Genomic DNA, 20,641 nt, shown 5'->3' on the forward strand with positions numbered 1-20,641 from the left:
AAATTTTGCGAAACAAGTTAGAGTTAGAAAACTTTGGCTCCTAGTTCGATTTCGCCATCCAGTTGAAACCCATGGGAATCGGACACACTTTTGGCCAGGACGCGTGGTAGAGGTCAGACGACTTTCCATGTGAATGTGAATGTGAATGTGAAAACTTACTCACTCCCATGCTCAACTCACTACGAACCGCCCACTGAAGCCCACCACCCACTAGTCTGTTGATATTGCCATTGCCTGCGGCAGCAATGAAAATAAATTTCCACCAAGATGACGACTATGAGGCGAGACATTGCACAAAGTGCTACACCAGAAGTCCCGGCATCCTTCCGCACATACACTGGAAGAATTCGTAGAGTGCATTTAGTTCAAATTAAGCCCACATGAATCCAAACTTAGCAATGCCTTTAGTTCACTTTGAATGCAACTTTGTACTTTGCGAAATTATTTTTATATAAAAATAGTAATTTTAATATAATTATAACGTAAAGGTCTTCGAGAAACACTTGAGTTGTCAATCAAGATTGTATATTAATTTGCTGGCGCTGACGTTATTGCCCAATTATGTTCATAATAACTTCTGAAACCATTGTTCGATTTATACTATCCCAAAGCAATCCACTAAAAAATGCTCTCACACTTTTTGGGCATTAGAGTGAGTGAGGGTCAAAAACCTTTTTCCTAAGTTTCAATCAATACTTTAACCAAAGAGTGACATATTTTTACAAACTGTCTACTTGGTAGTGAGAAGCTTAGTTAACTCGAGGAGCAACAAGGCTTCAAGGTAAATAAAAATATGCAAATTATTTGTTTTATTTATGTATATATTATTTTTGTTAGCAATATGTTGGTTATGGTTTTAGGACTAGCCTAAAACATAAGACATTTTCGGAAATATATTTTTTAGAAGAACAATCATTTTTCTTTCAATAATGAGGATCTTAAATTGGAATCAGGAGTATTTATATTAAAATTTAAATTTAAAAACGTGTTTAGCTGATTTGGAGAACCTGAAAACCCCGTTTAGGAATTGGCTCTGTGTAGAACGTCTCACTGACATGCAGAAGGAAACGTGTGTGTGAGTGTGTCCCTTGGCATGTCCTTTAGCATGTCCATCTGGTCGTGTGAGTGCATTTGCCATTTTGGTTGCCGCTTTATGCGCAAACATTAAGTCAACACAATTTCAAATTTAGTTTTTATAGAAAATTGTCTCTGTCTGCACTCTCCTCCCCTCTCACCTCTTCCCGCCCCCCCACCTCGCCCCCGATTTTCCCCCCCCCCCCTTTCCGGAGCTCCTCTTGCTCTCTGTGCTTTCTTTCAATTTGCAAAATCGTTGCCCGCACCAATTACCGTTTGATTATGCCCCCAATGTGCCGGAAAAGAGAGGAAAACTGTGTAGAATGCCAGTCAGAGTCGGAGGAAAAGCGTGAGGAATCGGTCCACTTCATAAACTGTTGACACTCCGTTTCCCATTTCCCATTGCCCCTTTTCCATTTCACCGCCCAACGCCCACCTCCCAATTACCCCGGCGCCCCTTTCCACGGACAGCATGCCAGGCAATAATTAAGGCAAGTGCGCCTCCAGGAATAGCAAGATGCACACAAACACACAAACACACACACACACATACCCAGGATACACCCACTGATATGCACGTAGGCACACACACATTCCACTGCTGCTCGACTTAATAAATCCGAGGAGCCAGCATCGTTACACTGAGGAATGCGTGAACCCAGTCTACTAAAACTACAGCAACTTATTATAAATTCAATTAAATTCCAGAATGTTTAGTTTATATATTCTTCTTAGGAAACTTAAAGAAAAATAACACTGCATTAACAAGAAAGAGTAGGCCGAAGGGTAAGCCTAAGTTGCAAATATAATCTTATAAACCGACAATTCTATCTATCTGGATAAGTTTAAAAACAGTAAAGTTATGTCGACTGTCCCACATATTTTCGATTGTCGCAATGGTAGCTTAATGACATGACAAATCGAAAAATATTAACATATATATATATAACTTTATCTTGAGTTAGAACTAAATTACGCTATTGGCAAGACACCTTCTTGCTTTGAAATCGATTGACCAAGTAAAGTGTATCTAACAGTCGGGGCACTCGACCACAGCGCACTTGCTTCAAACTAAAAACGTATTTTAAAAATCTTAACTTTTCGATCGTTGCTATAGAAATTTATGGCTGTTCAAAGACCTATATACCATCTGCTGCAAATATAATACTTTTTGACGCGAATATAGGACTGCAATTGTAAAAATTCTCCAAGAATATAAAAAGGAAGCTTACTTTCTCGTTAAAGCTAATGAAATTTTAGGTAAATTGCTGGGAAATAATATCACAATGGGATCTTGCAGTCATGAAAAGATGACCATTCCAAAAACCCCTTCCTCTTTAATTCTTTATAACTTTAGATGCATTAAATGCAATTCGATTATAATTTAAATTTGAAACCTGTTATTTTTCAATCTTGTGAAAAAATCGGGCCATTTTATATACATTTTTACAGAATAACCAAGCTTCAATTTTGTATTTTCAAGCGCTTGCATCTCCAATAAACATCCAAAAAGCATGTTGAGTGAACATTCGACAATGTACGATTTATGTTTCACCGTTTATGTGGTCAGACGCCCCTTATCTCGAATATCGCCATTTAGTTTCGCTCAGTATGAAGCTGCCGTGAAGTCAACAGTTCGAAGCCAAGCCCGAGGCTGCCACATCAAACACTGCAAATATTTATGTCGCCACCAACCATTCACCACCACCCACTACCACCCACTACCAGACCACCTCCCCCACTCCCTTTCCCCCCCCCGAAGAGGCATCAAAATGCAAATGCCTAAACGTTCCCGGGATGAAGAAGTCATCGGGTTGGGGGGGCGAACGTGAAACGCGAGGCCGCTGATTGCGCAACGCTCGAGCTCCGTTCAGCTCGAGTGTTGAATTGCAAATGCGTCAATTGTCAACTATGTGAGGCGGCGCCCCCATTTACTCCCCATTTTACCCACCCCACCCCCCCTCCTCTCTGCCACAACCCCAATCCCCACCACCTCCCCCTTTCAGAAATCCAGAATGGGAACGGAAATGAAAACGGCCTTTTGTTACAATTTCTTGGGCACTTTTCTTGTTCTTTGTATGCAATTAACGCTGCAATTTGTAAGAGCAGATACCCCGCAGCCCCCACGGAATTTTCGTCTCACTTTCAGCTTCGTTTTTGGCAATTATTTTGGGATTCTGGGTAGCAGTGCGAATTGCAGTCTTGCTGGCTCATCATTTTGGCTGCCGTTCGTTGCGATTTGGCTGGGGCACTGCCTTATAGCTAAAATAATTAAAGCTGGTCATGGGAGAAATGAACTTCCGTCTTTAAGCTGCATGTAACTCTTCGGGCCGCAGGACATACGCATGTTGCATGCCCCAGTCGTCAGCCCCAGCAGAATGGACAAAGTTTTCCACTCAACGGGGGAAAAAATAAGGAGAGATATCCCATAAAAAAATAGATTTCCTTGTTGCTCTGTCTGCGAAATAAAGTATACGTTAAATATTTACGTTCCATGGGTTTAATATGTACGAGGCTGTCCCTAAACATCCCCCCGACCACCGCCAGCACCTTGAGGCAACCACACATATAAGGCATATGGCGGAAAACTGGCTCTGCGGCTGGGTTAGTGGGTGGGTGGGTCCAGCGGGTCCAGCGGGTCCAGCGGGTCCAACGGGTCCAGCGGGTCCAACGGGTCCAGTGTGTTTGGTGGGTGGTAAGGCCATTCAAAGGCCACTCACAAGCGGCTTAGCCGGCGACTTTTATGCCCCCACACATGCACACATCCACCCACACGCACGGTTCACAGATTAGACTTGGCACGCAGTCGACTGCCCACTCCACATGGCAAGCAATATGAAAAAAAAAAAACCAAAATGATAACCACTGGTAACAATAGAAAAGTTCGCGGTTACTAGAAGGGCCACGAGGAGAGTGGGCAAATATTGGAACAGGCCATGGAACAGATAACTTACTTCTCTGAATTAAAGGATACGCTTAAGGGGGTATTTTGGTCTAGAAGACTGAATTTTAGGCACTTTTATACCCTATACCCAGAAGTTTACAACGCAGTGACTATTCTACCCATCCACAATCGGAAAAAGGAATATAGTTTAGATGCAAAAACTGATTTTTAAAAATCGATTTCTTGAAGAAATTAATTTTATGACCAATTTTTGGATTTTTGATAAGGGTTACATCATCATTTTTTTTCGAAAATTTGAATTGGCAATTTAATGACGAATTCAGCGATGTATGACATTCCATCTTTTAACCATTACTTTTCAGCGATATAATACAAAAACTGATTTTTTAGGTGCTTTTTTTTAAGAGTTTGGAGACTTGTCGAAAAAGTAAATCCGAAAGAGCCCTTATGTTGTAACTTTTACCAAATTAGACGTATAGCCATAACAGTGACTGTTTTGTTTAGTTGGCGACCTATTCTACCCATCCACAATCGGTTTAGAAAAATTAATTTTGTTTTGATGCAAAAACAGAATTTTAAAAATCGATCAAATCAGTTCCCCGATTTGTAAAGAATAATCTCTGCATGATAAGACTTAGAGTTAATAACTAAGTTACAAAACCATAGACTATTGTAAGTAAACATTGTTATTATGGTTTTGATACTATAGTGTAGTTGTCTTAACACTCATTTGTTCTTTTCGTGCGGATAAATTGCGAGGATCGAAAACGCTATTTTACACACTTTTTAGCGAGTAACATAGAACTGAATTGGCATCTTAACCTAAACACCCTTTGCACTAATTTTCACCTTTCTTGGCCGCAATATGCAGCTCCTTACGCATACATGTATGTAGAAGTCCATCCGCTTATCGCAGCTTAATGAAAAATCCAATCCAATTGATGGTATTCAATCTTTTGTTGCGGCCCACCTTGCGTCTCACAGCAATTGATGTTCTTGTTACCGTTGTTTCATTCGCCATTGTTGTCGTTGTCGTTGTTGTTGTTGTTGTTGTTCATTAAGCTGGTAATAATTGTAAAAAGATTAAAGGGAATTTTAATTAAAAATTATATTTATTTGATTTAATTTTTATTGGCGCTTTTTAAAAAGCCATTTAACGACTTGGGGCACTCACACAAAGGGATCGGATTGGCGAGAAGTGGTGGGATGGATGGTAATGGGTGGTAATGGGTGGCAATGGGCGATGGGCGGTGGTTGGTGGGTGGTTGTTTGTGAATGCCACTGGCATTCAAGTGGGCTGCACGTTGGGCGCCACATAAGTGTGAATTCAACAACGCAAGGAAATTAATCTTAAGCCGCAGACAGCGAAAAGCCAAAAATAAATCAACAATGCAATAATTTATCAGAAAATATGTGTCCATTGCAGTCTCTCTCTCTCTCTCTCTCTCTCTCTCTGTCTCTCTGTCTCTCTCTCTCTCTCTATCTCTGTGGCTATGTCCTTCTCACTTTGGCTTTTGTCTGTGTATGTGTCTGTGCTTGTGTTGGTTGCAGCGGGCAAAAGTATGCAACAGTGTTTGCGTTTGAATTTGGAGCGTCAGCAGAATGAGTCAGCTGAATATATCAACCGTACGCACACACACACGCTCACACACACACACCCAGACGCACACACACACACACCACCACCAACAGTCGGCACTTAAGTATCTGTAAAATCCACTGTCATGGCAACGCAATGGACAAAAACAGCATCCACATCCACATCCACATCCACAACAGCAAAGTCATGGGCCCGACGGAAACGAGACTGTGGGAAAACGAAAAATGAGCACCAGTCCAGGAGTCGCTGTCTGTGTGTGTGTGTGTGTGTGGTTGTAGGTGGGTGTGAGTGGGTTGAATGTGAGGACATGTTGCAGGTTCAGGTTGGTGGCCAGGCTCGTTGCCAGTTCATGAATCAGTAGCAGGGACCAAGTCAGTTAGTCACTCAGCCTTACAGACGGACAGACGGACAGACGGACAGACGGACAGTCAAACGGACAAACGGACAAACGGACAGACAGACAGACAGACAGACAGACAGACAGACAGACGGACAGACAGTCATGGGCCGACGTTAGTCGTCAGTTGCAATCCACCACCAACTTACCCACGCCATGTCCTCCCAGTTCTCAACTCCTGGCTCCAACTCCCGCCCAATGTGTTTACGCATTTGCCTGGTTAAAATGTTGCTGCTTCATTATCTGGCCAGGGCAGCGCTGGCTCAGCTCCACCGGCAGCTTGCCCATGGCCTGTTGGCTACTGGCCAGGTTGGATGAAGAACGGTCAGACCTACACTCAGGAAAAACACGCACGCAGCGCATCTGATCTAAAAAGTAAGATAACACTGCACAACACTGACTTTGGTGCAGGCTAAATTATTATGTCATTAAGTTAAGTGACTAGTGACTTATCTGAAAATATCTGTTTACGGGTCCCAAAAAAAAAAAAAAAACAACGTTATATTTTTGAAAGCATTCCAATTTGTTATCATGTTTTAAGAAAAACTATTGCTTTGGATTTTTAAGTAGACGGGTGAACAGGCTTTTAAGAATACAAATAAAATATGTGTGCATTATACATTTTGCATGCGTTTGAGGTGACTGTTTGCTAACATTTAAAATTTCAACAGCCACTGTGTGTCGAATTAAAAATATTTTTAATCTTTTTAAATATCTAATAACATTAGTTTTACTTCAAATATGATAGACATGTTATTGCGAATAACATAAGGAATAAGGATAGGCATATCAGCATGTATGTACCTTTTATAGAGTCATATATTGTTGTCCAGTGTAAGTGTCGAACTACGTGGTCAAAGGGAATTATCAACTGTATGTCTAATGACAATTCAATCTAATGAGAAAATTCCGAAACATCCGAAACACTAATTCAAATTCTACAACAAGGAATTTGCTAGTAACATTCATATCCTTGCACTTGTTCAAAGTGTTGGTACGCAGATTACTAGAACATTTTGTTCTCTGTGTGTAATGCTGTGAGAACAATTTCAGCACCTTGCCAACCCGCTACGGTCCGTCATCAGCATCCGCATCAGCATCCGCAACGGTATCCGCATCAGCATCCGCATCGGTATCCGCATCGGTATCCGCATCGCTGTCGTCCTTGTCTTTGTCATCGAGGACGCATCCTTGTCGCCGATGTCCGTGCTCGCATGTTCATTCCCCATTCCCCATTTCGCAGAGGATGCGATCTTCCCTTTCCGCTGGCAATGCACAAATTGCTTAAATTATGCAAAATATGCGCGCCACATCATTTGGGCTGCTGATGCTGCTGCTGCTGCTACTGCTGAACCTGTTCCCTTCAATCCCTTCGATCCCCATATCATGGACATATCCTTGCCGCACAGACACAACAACAACAACAACAACAGCGACAACAACAACAATGGCAACACTTTCAAATTCATTTTCGAAATTGATGAAAGCCGAGTGCGAAGTGTTAGAATGTGTGTGACTGTGTGTGTTTTGGGTGCCCGGCCACAAAATCCATGACGAGATCTCGACTTTGAAGTTGTTAATGGGATCGATTGGTATAGCAGGTGTAGCACCCACCCATTTCCCCGCTGTTTGTCCTTGCGACAGCATCCTCCCCTTTCTCTTTCCCCCTCCCCCTATCCCTCCCCCCCGACTTTTGCCACACTTTGTATTCACAAATCCAATCCAATTTGAGAGTGTAATTACATCAATTAAACTTAATCAAACTGTTTCAAAGTGAGAGCGCGACGCAAATGAAAACGAAACGAAAAGGAAAGCACTGACGACTTCAATGCGCCAGCACAGTGGGCCAAAACTGCGGCAGGTATATACAAATATTTAATGAAGTCGTAATTGTGTAATTGTGTAATAAACAAGTCCCTTGATTGCCACAGAAATATATATTAACTAAGCTTTAATAGCTTAAAATCGAATATTATAGTCAAATCTGAAACATTTATTCATCGATAAATGGTTTGGCGAGTATTCTAGCTGGGAATGAGACCCAATTTACTCTAGGGGATCATAAATTATACTGACAAGACATCGTTTTATTCTCTGGGTATTATATTTTCAAATACTTCTTGAATTTAAGTTTTAGATAATATTTAAATAAGTTTTTCAACTCCATATTGCCAAATGACATTTAATAAATCAGTTTCGTGAATTATTATTTCTACAATAACTCAGTTCTGTTCCTAACGTAGTATAAGTTTGTGACTAATACAGAATTAGCCGAAATTAATTAGCTTTGTGAGATTAAGATAAATGCCTAACGCAATTAAAAAGACTTGTCACAAATAGAAGTTTAATGAAAAGTAAAGGTAATTCAAACATGATAACACAACAAAAAAAACCGTTAGAACATTTTTCTTTCATTTATTTTAATGTAAGAATTATTTACAAATCAAACATATAAACTCTTACATATGTTCTATATTTTATATAGTTGAGTTACTTATATTTATTAATATAATAATGCACTTATTTATAATATATATATATAAAACAATAAGGTTCTTCATGAATTGTAATTTAGTTGTGATATTTTATATGCGCTCTGGCAATTAAGTTTGGTTTTTAGAAACATGTAAAAAGAAACATCATTATATCTTGTGATCCGGTGAAATTGTCTTATCTTTAAGTTACAGTAAAATTATTCAATTTCGAAATTCAATTTTTGCTCAAATAATATAAATGGCTTTCAGTGATGTCAAGCCTATTTGAAAACAAAAATAAATACAAATATTTCATGACCTTAAATAATGAACAAAGCTTATTCTTAAGATAAAAATCTTTACCTAGGTAAGGTTTTTACTTATTTTTACCTAGGCAAGATATGTATAAGATACCAACGAAAATTGTTCCTTGGAACGTTCCTAGGTACAATTATCAGGAAGAAGTATCCAACACTGATAAAAATACATTTATTCTTACATTTAATAAGACAAAGAAAGTTTCCAGAAAGGAAATGTTTATGACATTTGTAAAGACTGTTTTTTAGCTTTGATCCTAGTATTTATCATTGCTCATTGCCCTGCGTTTGCTAATTTCCTCGTTTGTTCGTTCCTTTCCTGTTCCAATCAGACTTTCGCCTCAGTGAAAGCCCGGCAGCCCGACCCCAACCCCAACCCCCAATCACACACTTATGAAAATTCACGTTCTTGAAATTTGCGCACACTAATTAAGCGCTGGCAACTAAGTAAAGGCAAAGTGAAGTAAGTTGCCCCACGACTGAGGCCCAAAAGGAAGGCATATGATAGTGTCGAAAAGGAGAGGCCCCCGGGCATCGGCTTCCCTTCCTTTCCCTTCGCTTCAGCCCCGCCCCTGCCTCATATACTATAATTTATGTTGCATTTGCTGGCTGGCTGGCATAACTTTGGCCCGAGACTCTGGACGGCTCCGCCTGCTCCGCCTGCTGCGTCTTGGAGTGCGACTACGAGTACGGCTGTCAGTTAGTCAGTCAGTGGCGGGCCAGTCACTTTGAGTTCCATATCAAGTTCCCATTCCCATGCAGACCACCCACCTGCCGGAGCCCAGAGCCCAAAGCCCAGAGCCCGAGGTGGGATGGCAAGGAATATGGCACGTGACTTAAATAAATTGCAAAAATCTTTCTCGCTTCTTGCAGCATCCTTCGCATAGTTTGCCTTTATCCTTCAACCTCGCCCCTGCCTCGCCTGCCTCGCCTGCCTCAGCCTTTTTTCGGCTCCTTGGCCTTTGTTGCTCGAGAAACGGCGGCATTTATGTAGCCGTGTGGGCGTGTGTTTTCATGACTTTATTAGCAGGCAGCAAGCAGCTTGAAAAGTTCCCCAGCCACCTGTCGACAGGCGAAAACTTTGGCACAGACACACATAATCAACACCTAATCAAAGTAATAGAAACTTATTGGATTAATCGCTGTATGGAATTTCTATTTGCCGATCAAAGGCAGTCAGTCAGTCAGTCAGTCAGTCAGTCAGTCAGTGATTGTGATTGTGATTGTGCGCTGGTCCCTGGGCAATACTAATTATGCAACTTGGCAACTCCGCGTGGACCCACTCTCGAAGTCTATTTGCCCAAACCGGATACCTCATGCTAATCGTCCAAATTGGAAAATCTCTGGCCACCGATGACAGCTGTCAACGGCGGGATGACAATGGCGATCTAGCAATCTAGCCATCAATTTTGATTAGGCTTCCTTCCATTCGTTGGCGAGTTGCTGGCGATGATGAGGCCGCTGCTCCGGGCAAGGGGATGGTGGTCACACTGCCGAGTTGATGGCTCCACTCGATAATTGAAATTATGCAGCTGCTGACAACTTTGACGGCAAATGGCGCTGGCCAAGAACTGGGACAAGAAGCAGGCGTCTGAAATTGCATTGAAATCACGAAGCACTTTGATCAAATAATCATTTTAAGTTGTAGCTTAGAAAACGAAAGCAATTCGTATTGAAAAAGCGTGATGCGAGTGGGACTACGGAAATAAAATCGCTAGAAGCATTGAGCCAATTAAGCAATTCTCGGGATTCATGAACTATTTCACTCTTTGGATTAGTTAGTAGTAAGAAAATTTTTACTTAAAGATTTCGGCATGAAATCTCCAAGAACTTAAGTATTAAAAATGCATCCAAAAGCAAATACTCTTACTAATTTCGTATTAAGTTGAAATGAAATAGAAATGCAGTAGAAACAAAATAATAAGTTATAAGTGTAGTGTTATAAGTTTATTATAACATATTATTATCATAACATTAATCAGTTAGTAATCAAATCTTACTGTGGTACCCATTCCCACCATTTATTTAAGCACTAGTTGCGGTTTAAAGTTCTTAAAATAGACCCAAAACCAAATTCTAATACTTATTTCGTCCTTAGTACGATAAAATGATGTAGAAATAAAATGTAAGAGTTTATAATAAACGTTACATTAATCAGTTAATCATACAAACCTTTTATTGTTTTAAAATCTTTATAAATCTTTAGGATCTTTAAATTTACACAATTTTGTTTCTAAGCATTAATTACTATTTATTGTGTTTAAAATACATTAAATAATATAATATAATGGAGCTTATTATAGTTATTACATTAATCAGCTGATCTGCCAAACTTATAGGTGGCAGACTTATCGTTTAAAATCTATTGAAGCCTTCAGGAACTTTAAATCTACAGTGGTTCCCATTCCCACCAGAAAGTAGCCCGCCAGAAAGTATTTGTCAAGCCCAAGTAGATTTGGTCCGAAGCCCAGTGGAGATTCAAAGGGCCACAAGGCGCCACAAAGTGGGTGTAGGATGGTGGGTGTACGATTGTGGGTGCTTGCTGCATCAGCAGCTAACGCTTCCTTGGAGTCCACCTTTGTCTCCATCTCTTTATCTCGTCCGTGTCTTCGTTTCTGTGTCATCGTTGTGGAGTATATAAAAAATGTATTTAGACCAAGGCATAATTATACAAATTGGGACTGCAATTAAATTTAATTGTTCCAGCGCTCTTGCCAACACTCGTCTCCGTCTGTGTATGTGTGTAAGTGTGTGTGTGTGTGTGTGTGTGTGTGTGCTGCATGTGTGTGTTTGGGTGTTTGAGTGTTTGAATGTTCCTTGGCCCCCCTTGCCCCCTGAGTCGATAAAATGTAAAAACGTTTTGAGCACGAACCTTATCTTACACTTTTCAGTACAAGTGCGCGTAAGTGCCGTAAATAAAACAAGCTGAAATTATAGCAGTCGGGCAAAGAACTGCCGGTGGAGGAGTCCATAGCCCATAGCCCATAGCCCAGAGGGACAACTATCGGGCAGGAGGTATAGCTGCAACTCCCCCGCCCAATCCACCGCACAAAAGCACCGAGGGGAGCGAAACAAAAACATCTTTTAATGATACATTGGGCAGGCGACTGGGCCTATAATGAGGCACAAAGTGTTGCCAACTAAATCCTCGGAAAAGAGCCACGTGCCGACTTGACCGAGGATACACGGTCACCCAAGAGTTCGGGGCACAATGGTCACCCAAAGAAATATGAACAGCTCCTCAGTTCTCACTGCATTTAATGGAACAAAATTATTTTAAAAATTAAGTTACTCAAACGCTTACTGCAAGACCAAGTTCTCACATATTTTTCAATATCAATTAGTAAATACAACATAATATTAGAAACAGCAATTTTAAGTTGTTTACATGTTGTACCTTATCTCAAATATATGAGAAAGACTAAAAGGAAACTCATTGACCAAACACATGTCTGGAATGTGCGCAACAAATAGAGAATGTTTTATTAAGAACTGGTCCCCACAACTAAAGGTAAAAATAAAAGATTTAGGAGTAAAACAAACACTGGTAGATAAAACTCAGTAAACCCAATATTCAAAATTATATCATGCAATTTAACAGGAATTTAATTTAATATTATGAGTTAAATATAGAATTTGGAGTTCAATAGTAACAGACTTATATTTACTGTCTACTGTTTTTCAGTTTTATCTACCAGTGGATTTAGTAAATCCAATATTCAATATTTAATCATGCAATTGAATATATAAAAAATATAAAGTTTTGAATTCAATAGTAACATAATTATTTTTACAGTTCCAGTTCTTTATCAGTGTTAAAGTTAAAAAAAGGTTTTTACAGAATTATTGTAAATTATTGTTTTTTGTATGCAAGAGGAATACATTTATATAATATATGTTAAACCATTTCAAAAAGTCAAATTAACGTGTCCGGAGAAATTTAGATATTATTAATGGCTAGTTATCCAAGGTACACATTGTGATAGCGCACAACTGTTGAACTTAAAGTTGTCCATATTTACATGACCCATTATCAATAAATAATCGTATAACATGGACGGCAAGCTATAGTTTTCTTACAGTGTGGAACTGAGGTAAACACCGGGATGCTGGCAGAAATGGGAGGTCTGAATCGGAGGTTCGTGGCATAATATCTTAATTATTTCTTTACATGTGTTTTAATTTTTAGTAAGCACTTGCTTCCCTGCAACGCTCGGAATTTCAGTCACGTGCTGCAACTAATCCCCGGCCCCACACGCGCCTGCCATCTGGCTCAGTGCCGGAACAGAAACAGAAACAGTACAGAAACAGGAACAGAAACCGAAACCAGGACCAAGACCAGGAGTTTCCATTGGCAACAGATGAGATGGGCCCAAGGAGATGGCGAAGTTGCAGACGAGGGGCAGGATGGTAGGATGGTAGGATGGTGGAAGCATGGCAGGATGGCTGGATGTCAGGATGCTCGCTCGCAAAGGTAAATGCCAAAGTAACTAACTGTGTATGCAGTCGAGCAGGAGGCTGGAGAGGATTTGAGGGCTTGGCTGGGTCCCGGTGGCACTGGGCGGACAGTCAGCTCATTTGCAGGCTGCCGCTGGCCTCTGACCGTTTATGCGGGCCAGCACAGGCACACAGGTTAATCACAATTGACACTCGAAGAGAAGTGCAACGTTCTGTTGTTAAAGGACCCTCTTGTGTTTGCCGATTTACATATGTACCTCAAATCTAAGCCGACACCAACTAAACTTCTCACTACGAAAACCAGTCAGAACATTGCTGACAATGTACAAAAAATCTATTTGTTGAGCAACATAACTTATAAAATTTTGAGCGGAACTTTCTTATTGAGAGTCACATGGGACTGTTGACAAAAAATGTTACTCCAATAAAAAGCTGCTTAATTTAGACCAGTTTTATACACGTTAAATTGATATTTACATTGAGGGAATATTTTTATACCTGTTACTCATTGAGTAAAAGGGTATATTTTATTTGTTGAAATGTATGTAATGTTTTCAGGGTGTCCTGTAAATAATATAACTTCAAGTAATCAAGTTTGGACTTGATAAAGGATTTCCATGTTGAACTTAACACATAATAAGTCGTTAAACTAATCTGGACTTAATTTATTAAATCTAAGACAGCACTTCTTAACACTGAAGAATTCAAAAGAGTTTGTAACAAACTTATTGATATGCTACACTGATAAAATGGAAAAGTTAAAACAAATATGTGGCTATTAAATGTTGTATTTCATATTTAAATAAAATATAAAAAAAAAATATTAAATACAATAGACATTAATGATTTCATAAATATTTGAAATTATGTGGAAAAAATAGACCCTATTTAAAGTTGAATATGGTTAAAATTTAAGTAAAATTTTCGGATATTAAAACCAGTTCCGTAAACAGTAAAAATACACTTAAAACAGTAATGTATGCCAATCCAAGTGAAAACTATTTTATTTAAGTAAAATGTACTTCAATTTACAACGTTTTATTACCAGTGTATATAGTAATATATATTCTTATTTCTTGCTAGCTATATGGGTTATATAATAGTCTCCTTGGCCAGTGATAGTGAGTTCGGGGCACGCATAAACGATTGCGAGCTGTCGGGACCGACACTTGCGCTGAGTTTTCTCAATTACTTGGGCCAGGCTCAGCTCGTCCTCTGCGTATGTTGATTAAACTTAAAAGGAGAATAGGAAACTGTGCGACTGTGTGCGTGTCAGTGTGTGGGAGTGTGTGAGAGTGTGAGTGAGTGTGAGTGAGTGTGTGTGCCCTTGCCGGCGCCCTCTGTTTGTATTAATCCAACATAATTAAGAAATTTAATTAAAGTGCAGCACGCGCTGAATGCGGAATAGCTAGTTTGGCGAGAAGGGAAAGCAACTCGGCAACTAGTCTTCGGATTCGGATGGCAAAATGAGTTGGGAGGAGCAGGTCTGCCACGCGTCACCTATAAATCTGTAGAATCAGCTAAACTCTTTCATGCCATCGAACAAGTTATCAGACCAGAGAACCCAAATATCGCTCATCATTAGTGATCAGTAGATCTGTTTTGAGGTGATGAAAGTGCTGACGATAGCAGCTTTTTTGAACATTTCATACATACATGCCACAAAGCTTTAAAATTACAAAAAAAATAAAAATATAATCTGTTACTATAAAATTAACATACAACGCAAAAAACAGAAAGGCTTAAATTGAAAAAAGCCTCCGAGAATAAATCAACTATTTAAAAGCAACCAAGATTTAAATTTTCAACCAATCGACCTAAAAGCAGTCACAGGATATATTCGTATATTTTTATCTTAGTTTTAAAGGTTCCTGGACATTATTTGATTGAAAACAATAGGAACGAAATTGTAGCAATTGTAGCGCTTTGGTATATCAGAAAAAATGTTATGGAATCATATAATTTATGATAACTGATATGGTCGTCGTGTAAGTAATAATAAGTAATAATGGAAACTTAAAGGCCCTTGCTTAACGCCTAAAACTAGAAATATAACTATTTGGTTTTTGAGTGCATTTTTGAACGCCAAATCTACTATATTTAACGGTTCGAGTGATTTTTACTACCATACTTAACAATCTGTTTCACATGAACCAACAAATCTAAGGAATCGATATTTTATTGTAACCACTGGTCAAAAGCATTCTCGTTGATTGTTTGACGAAGTTTCCCGGTGGCCAAGCCCAGATTACCACTTCAGCGGTCGTCCAACGACTGACGAACAGCGGTCATCAGGTCGGAGGTCGGAGGTCAAAGATCAGTGCTGGAGTTAACGTGAGCTACGAGTGGAAGTCGAAAAGCAATCACCGAATCTCGAGCTCCGGGCCAACGAAAATGTGCGAAAATGTGTCAGTCATTTCAGCACAAAATATGCATAAATACAGACATAAATAAATGTCTGAATGCGAACACACACTCACTCACAGATTCGCACTCAAAACCCACACACACATTCGGGGCATAGATGTGTGGGTTGCTGACTCTGTCTGTCTGTCTGTCAACCACCTCACATTCCGCCCACTCACTCCACCCACCTTGCGTCCTTGCCACCCACACATTTCCATTGGGATTGCTACATCACTATTGCATTTAAAGAAAGTACGCTCTTCTTTCACATATAATACACAATTGATCAATATAAATATATATAATATAATATAAAAAAAGTTTTAACCATTTTTATAAATTTCATAAAGGGTTGCTTTCTTTCAATGCGGAAAGTGTGTAATCAGTATTTCGTGATTCCACTATAATAATAATATTAACACAATAATATTTTTGCGTTTGGCTTGATCTTTCGATGATTTTAGCTGCTTTTCAACCTCACCCACGCCCTTTTTGATGGCTCTCTTTTAACCTTCCTCAGTGTATATTTATAGCCGCTAATCATTTTCAGGAATGAAACTGTGGCATCTTGATTTTTTAAGGCACACAGTAAAACAATGTACATTTTATATACAACTAACTATATACAAAGATAGTACACTAATGGCTGATAAACTTGAAAAGAACCCACCAATAAAACGTAGTCAACTGAAACAAAGATTCAATGAATAGAATATCCACAGTATATATTGTAATACGTTTGACTTAAATTAAAAAAATGTAAAGGATAAATTTGTATCATTTAACCATTTTGATATTAAAGAACCCTTTTTATACCCTTGCAGAGGGTATTATAATTTCAGTCAGAAGATTGCAACGCAGTGAAGGAGACATCTCCGACCCTATAAAGTATATATATTCTTGATCAGCATCACTAGGCGAGTCGATCTAGCCATGTCCGTCTGTCCGTCTGTCCGTCCGTTTATATGCAAACTAGTCTCTCAGTTTTAAAGCTATCTTTCCCAAAAGTTGTGTTTCTATTGCAAGTAGTATATAAGTCGGAACGAGCCGGATCGGACGACTATAGCATATAGCTCCCATAGGAACAATCGGAAAAATAAATGAAAAAAATTATAACTTTGCTGCTTTTTAATTTTTTGTTTAGTTCTTCGACATATAGTAATGGTTAAATATTTCCAATTTACGGTTTAAATTTCATCAAAGTCGGACGACTATATCTTATAGCTCCCATAGAAATAATAAAAATATATAAAATAACTATCAAATAATTGAGCTGCAAATCATCATAGCTTCAATGTTTTTAAACATATACGCAAGTAAATTATAATTTTAATGTTTTCAAAAATGTTTAATTCTTGCAATAGCTGCAAGGGTATATGAACTTCGGCTTGCCGAAGTTTGCTTTCTTTCTTGTTTAAATTTGTTTTTTGAGAACTTGTTGTTTGCTTTAAAGTTACGCGTTTTACCTTCCGTCGTCCTGCCTTTTTGAACTGCCGTGTGTGTGAATTGTACAATAAACGCGTATTTCTCTACCAATATTTGTCTGCAATCATTTTGGCTTGTTGGCCGCCGTCTGCCTTTCAGACTGGCTGACTGACTGACTGGCTGGCTGGCTGGCTGGCTGGCTGGCTGGCTGGCTGGCTGGCTGGCTGACTGACTGGCTGGCTGTCCTCTTTCCAATCCCAATGAGGGGCGGCTGTCTGGGCTCTGTGGCTGCGTCACTTCGTCACTTCTTTTCGACCGGGCCAGACCAATAAACGGTACTCCATCAGCGGCAGCAAAAACCAGTGTGAGCAATCTGCGTCGGAGCAGCAATATCACTGCACAATTTGCCATATATTTCTTTTCCAACGATAATTCGTAACGTTTTAATTGATTTTTGAGCAATAGCTGGCAAACTTGCCGTACTTGAATCACCATACAAAAAATCGAGATATGGAGAATTTATATTATAATAATATATAATAATTATATAATAATAATATACAATTTATCTTATAGAAAAACAGGAGATTCGAACTTACAATTGAGAGAAATAAAGATGTCGTATTGGAAATATTTTGGCTATATATAAGGTTTCAAACTTATCAAAAAACTGAGCTGTATGTTCCGAACTTAATTATATTACGTTGAATTAAAAAAAAATTAATGCCATGCTGGTTTGTTTTTATTTGTGATTGTGCCTAAATATACCTTTTCTATTTGCGAATACAGTTACTTTGTTAAATTTTAACGCTTAACTCAATGCACTGCCTTAAGTTCTGTGTTAACTGTAAGCTCTCCTTTGAAGAATGGGTCCCTCTCGCACAATAAATCTAGCCAAACAGTTGAGTTCTAAGCACGTGTCATTGGGCCTTTGGGAACTTAAGTGGACAACTAAAAAATAATAAATCCCCAATAACAGCTCAAAACGCAGACAGTTAGTTGAAATCATAAGTAAATCATAGTGCTAAGATCCAATTAGGCTCAATTAAAGGATCATTACGGATTTGGCTACCTTTCTCATCGAAAAAACAAGATGTCCCGCCCATAGACAGTCACCCTGCAGCATCCACTTCTCCTTGACAACAGGCAAAAGCGATAACTAACTAAATAAATAACATAAATTAACTAAATTTGTAGACAATTTAGTCTGCTAAGTGTAAAAGTTTTTTGTTTTCCCTGTTCGCTGTTTTCATTCCAGTTTCTATTTCTACTCTTTTTGCCATTGTCATTGCTACTGTTTTTGTTTTTGTTTGCATTGCTGTTGTTGTTGTTGTTGTTGTTGTTGTTGGTTTTGTTGTTTTTACGGGCACTTTTGCTAGCCAAAAAAGGGGGTCTTACAAAAGTAAAGGGGGGTACCGGGTACCCAAGTTCGGTAACGGTTTTGTGCATTTTTGGTGCTTTTGGCGCAAAAAAGGATACGCTTGGATCGGACCCGGATCCGGACCCGGACCCGGACCCGGTTAGCTCTCCTGTCCGGGCCGCTCTTATGTCACTGTTCAAGGATGCGCCCATCCACGACACACAAAACTGGGGAAAGAAAGGCGGCGACGGCAGGAAGGGGCATGCAATGTTGTGACATCAAATGTTCATGTTAACAACTTTTCCAAAACTCAATGAGCTGTTGTTTGTGTTGTTTGGCGCCCAAGTGTGTGAGCCAGGATTCACAGGGACATGCCGGGAAAGCTAGAGGGCAGGCAGGCAGCCAGCCAGCCAGCCAGGCGCAAACACGAATCGAGTGTTTTGTAGCAAATAATTTTGCACAAAGTTCTCGCCTTAACGATTTGAACACATGTTAACATGAAGAGTAACAACAGTTGCAGCAACTCCTGCTCCAGATCCTGCTGCCCACCCTCCTGCGGCAAACACGGGGCCAAGGGCCAACAAGGATAACACTTCGACATGATAATAAATATGCTTAAGGCCAGACGATGAGCCAAATGAAAGCGACTGCAGCGCCGACAGCTCCTTCAGCCCTCCTCTCCAGTTTCCCCAAGGGAATGTCTGATCTTACTGCTGTGAGATGCTATAAGAATAAAAGTAGAACGTCCAACAGTCTTTTGTGACTAAATATCATATCATATAATCTTGCTTAGGAGTTATATATCGGATAATAATCGATTTGAAATACTATATTAAAGGCTATCTGAATAAAACTTTCGCAAAAGTTGTTTATCTATGGCAGGTGGTATAAGTTGGAACGGGCTAATTTAAATTGCTCCCATAAGAGCAAGCAAAATTTTCAATTTATTTTATCTAATTTTATGATTTTATTTATTTTTATTTTGTCAAATTAATTAAGCATATTTCAGGTAAAGCATCTAAACATAATTATTACACAAGTCCATAATTAAATATAAGTGAAAGGACAATACCCTTTTTACATAATAATAAACTTGTAGGCGTATTTAAGCCACTTGCTTTTAATTTGTAGCATGACTTGATTCATTTAAGGCCCTTATCATAGATCAATGTGTATTTTACCTCATACATAGGATGTTACATATCTTTGCCATGGTGACACCAGTACTATTGAAAGCATTGTTATCGAAACCTCCACTATTATTGGTTAGAAGAGTGTGGCTCGACGGAGATATAACATGTTTATGTGATGTCTAATAAAATGAAGCGCGAAAAATGTAAAATTCGTATTCCGAGGAGCTTGCCCTACTCTCCCCGCCCCGAAATTGCAACTTCGCATACCAAATTCACGCCAACTCTCATCGGGTGGGAGGAAATTGCGTATTTGAAACACGTTTAAGCAGCTGCAGGAGCATAAAAAGGATAAAGGACTGGCGAAGGAGCGGCGCCGGAGCAAAAGAATCCTGCACATGCATCTTAACCCCTACCTCACCCACCCCCTTTCAACCATCACAGCCCAACCGCGATGCATAAAACTTGCAACGAAGACAAATCGTGACACAAAATATGGCAAATTGTAAGCGAAATTATTTGGCAGGATGGACGAAGCGCTGGTTTTCTGGGTTTTACGGGGAGCTACCCGATTGAGTTACGCCCGCGGCCCAGTTGGCCAAAACCAGCGGCTCAATCACTGATTGGCATTGCCTCGATTGATCGGCAAGGCAATCAAAACCGCAGGCTTGCAGCTGCCTCACAGATCCCGGGGCAGGGGCGCACTCAAAAGGGGCACGACTGTGGCAATTGGGGTGCAATTAGCCTGCTTGATTACCAGCCAGTTATTCTAGACAAAATTCAATGAAGAACTGCAAGTCCATGGCTTTGACAGTATTTTGCATTTACCAGCAAGGCTGACTTAAGGGTAAAAAGAAAAAATTAATACTTTATAGAGCAGTGTTCTTCCTAATATCAGATTAAAAACCTCTGAAAAGGTCGTCTAGACTTTTTTATACAAGTACTTAATAAGGCATAAAAGAAATTTTCCCCTTTTTCACTTTTGAAGTGTAAAATGTCTTACTTAGCTTAGTTTAAGCTATTGTTCCTTGAATTTTATGTTATTGGGTATGAAATTAAATTAATAAAACTTAGGTGGCTTTTAAATAAGGGGTT

Source organism: Drosophila elegans, unplaced genomic scaffold, assembly GCF_018152505.1.
Source record: "Drosophila elegans isolate 14027-0461.03 unplaced genomic scaffold, ASM1815250v1 contig_149, whole genome shotgun sequence".
Classification (NCBI taxonomy): domain Eukaryota; kingdom Metazoa; phylum Arthropoda; class Insecta; order Diptera; family Drosophilidae; genus Drosophila; species Drosophila elegans.